Source organism: Scardinius erythrophthalmus (genome assembly GCF_964197995.2).
Source record: "Scardinius erythrophthalmus genome assembly, chromosome: 15".
NCBI lineage: Eukaryota > Metazoa > Chordata > Actinopteri > Cypriniformes > Leuciscidae > Scardinius > Scardinius erythrophthalmus.
In genome coordinates this window covers 8,956,019-8,959,731 of record NC_138235.1, presented here as the reverse complement: position 1 = coordinate 8,959,731, position 3,713 = coordinate 8,956,019, and positions in this window count along the sequence as shown.

Here is a 3,713-nt window from a genome sequence, read left to right as displayed (position 1 = left end):
AAAATGCAGATTTTGAAATGCTCTTGATATGTGCTTCAAGTGTCAAGTGAGAATCCAATATTACTCCAAGGTTGCGTACTTGTGGTGATGCAGACAGTACATTATTATCAATTTCCAAATTAAAATTTTTAGCATTACAAGTAGCTGCAGGGGTACCAACTAAGAGAACCTCAGACTTTGTACCATTCAATTTAAGAAAATTTTGGTACATCCATAATTTAATTTCCTGGAGACAGTCAGAAAGGGTTGCTGATACACCTGTGATATTAGTTTTTGTGCTAATATAAATCTGTGTATCATCAGCATAGAAGTGGAACCCGAGACCATGCTTTCTGATAATCTGCCCTAAAGGAAGCATGTAGATATTAAAAAGTATCGGGCCAAGGACAGACCCCTGAGGGACACCATGACACACCTGTCCAACGTTAGATTTATTATTTTCTAAAATAACAAACTGGGTACGATCAGTCAGGTAAGATTTAAACCACTCCAGCACCGTACCAGAAATACCAAGCCAGGTCTCAAGTCTCTCAAGCAGTATAGAATGACACACCATGTCAAAAGCTGCACTCAAATCTAAGAGCACCAAGATAGTAAGGGCACCAGAGTCAGCAGAGACGAGGAGATCGTTCATAACTCGGACCAAGGCAGTCTCAGTACTATGTCCAGAACGAAACCCAGATTGAAAAGGTTCTAAAAGCTTGTTCGTGGACAAGTGAGAATGCAGTTGTGACACAACAACACGTTCCAAAACCTTCGCCAAAAAAGGAAGATTAGATATTGGTCTGTAGTTAGACAGATCAGACACATCACACCCAGGCTTTTTAAGAACTGGTGTGATGGAAGCAACCTTAAGGGCTTGAGGAACAAGTCCAGTAGTAATGGAAGTATTAACAATGTTCAAAATGAGAGGACTGATAGATGGCAGACACTCTTTGAGAACATGAGTTGGAATAGGATCCAAGGTGCAGGTAGTGGAACTCATAGTCATGATTAATTTGGAAATGTAGTCAATGGTAACCGTTTTAAAACAAGAAAACCAAGTAGACGGAAAATTTAAAGGCTGAATCTCAGAAGGTGCACTCAGAGAGGCACAAGTGATAGACTGATAAATATTATCAATTTTTTCAGCAAAAAAATTCAAAAACGTATTGCACTGCTGCACAGTGGAACAAATAAGTGAATTGGAAGGTTTAAGAAGTTTGTTAATTACCTTAAACATCTTATTTGGATTAGCAGTACCATCATTAATGATTTTAGAGTAGTATTCTGTTCTTGATATTTTCAGGGCATCGCTGTACTGAACCAAATGCTCATCATACATAAGTTTATGGACAGTGAGCCCTGATTTTTTAAACTGTCGTTCCAACTGTCTATTTTTTGCTTTAAGGGCCCTGTGCTCAGAAGTAAACCAGGGTGATGATTTAGAAAATGAAACAACACGTTCCTTCTTGGGGGCCAGCACATCAAGAGTTGATGATAAAATTGAATTATAATGATCAACAGTATTTCCTGCAGAACTGTCATTTATCATACAAGAAAATTGATTAAGATCAATATTTTTAAGATTTCTAAAACTAATAACCCTCTTTTGTAGTTTTTGCAGAGAAACATTTAAGTTAAAACTCAAGAGCTTATGGTCACTAATACACAAATCTTTACCTTCAAGCTGATTTATATCAGCACCAGCTGTACACACTAAATCCAGTGTATGACCTTTTCTATGAGTAGGAAATTTGACCTGTTGTATCAGGTTAAAACAGTCGAGAATCTCCATCAAATTAGCAGTATGATTACAGCTAGGATTATCAACATGAATGTTAAGATCTCCAATAAGAATCATAGATGGACAAAAGGGATTCACGAATGCAATTAAATCTGTAAGTTCATCAAAAAACAGAGGGTTAGGCTTTGGTGGCCGATAAATAAACAAGATCAAAACAGGAGAAACACCGCTAATTTTGAAAACAATACTCTCAAACGATGAAACAGAAGGAACAACAATTTCAGTAACAGAGACATCAGAACTGTACACAACAGCAAGGCCACCGCCTTTTCCAGTTACTCTGGATTTGTCAAGATATCTATATCCCGGTGGAGTACATAAATTGAGATTTAAAAAGTCATTCTGTTGGTGCCAAGTTTCCGAAATACAGAAGACATCAAGTTTTTTGTCCAAGATGATGTCGTAGAGCAAATCAGTCTTTTTGTTTAAGGAACGTACATTGAGATGGGCAAACCTGATAGAATCAGGGTGTACTTTATCAGAATATGTTGTAGACACTTGTTGAGGATAGCATAAGTTCGTAGGGCAAACACCGCGAGAGATGTTTTGTTTAATAACAGTACATGCGGGACGGGAACACAAGACCTTAATGTCAGTCCCTGTGATGTTAAAATTCCGCTGTGAACCCCTGTGAACATATTTAGGCCGACGTAGAAGGTGGAGTGATCGCAAAGTTTCACGAACACGTAAGTTAAGTACTAACTGGTGTTTCTGTGAAAGCAGTTCAGGCAGAGAGTACCTTATCATAGCGTGGTCCGGGTGTTCGGGGATCCGTTCTCCACAGAACCCAGACACTGAGAGAATACCGATGACAGCAGATAGCAGACGAATCCACATAGTAATGTCAAAATAAGGTCAAAAGATGTTATGATAAACCTTAAAGCAGACACTGCTACACAGGACACGGTTTGATCGAGTCTAAAATGTCCGAGTAAATCCAAAGCGTTGGAGTGAAACAGATCTTCTGAAGCACGGTTACACAGGAACACGGTGAGCACACAGGAGTGAAACAGGAGTGAAAAATCCAGGCACAGCGTGAGTGTGTCCGATCCCAATCGGGAATGTGGTAACACGACCAAAGGAAGAAATCCAACAATAACGTATAGTAATAAATAAATAAACAAAAATAATAAAAACAAAACAAAACAAAAAAACAATTAAAATTGCTGAGTGGAGAAGCGGCAACCAGACATGCCAGCGTTCTCTCCACCGGAAATGATGGTCATCAGCTGCGAAGGACAAAAACGAAATGAGTTTTTACATGGGCTGGCCCCTTTCGCCCTAGCCTATGTACACACCAAGTATCTTTAGACCCGATGTTCTGGTCTGTGGTATTCTGGCTACTTTCTATCCCGGAAATTCCTGGATTAGAGTAGCCACGAGACTTAGCACGGCGTTTTAAAAAGTGTTCCCACAGCGTTTGCAACGCAGTACGAGAGAACGTTCTCGTAAGGGAACGTACTTGGTTACTTACGTAACCTCGGTTCCCTTAGAGATAAGGGAACGAGTACTGCGTTGCCCTGCCGTGCTATCCTCGAACATCAGGTATTTTCGTTCAGTCGATTAGACCTGTTTTATGGCGAGATTTCTCTGTATTTATACTCTTCTGCCACGCCCTATTTGGCGCGCTCGAGTATGGCAGGGCGCCAAGCTCTCTGATTGGTTCGTGCGCCTCTGCTCTCTCGCCATTGGTTCGTGCAGTTGCATGCAGCATAGCCTATCAGCTAGCTCGCGCGAGCCTGATGCTCTCGCTTATGCTGCAGCAATGCGTTTTAAAATAAAGGCTTCAATATTCTCGAGAAAAGGAGTTTTCCCACAGCGTTTGCAACGCAGTACTCGTTCCCTTATCTCTAAGGGAACCGAGGTTACGTAAGTAACCAAGTACGTTTTTTTTTATTTACTTCTGTCTTAACATTCATTTTGCTTC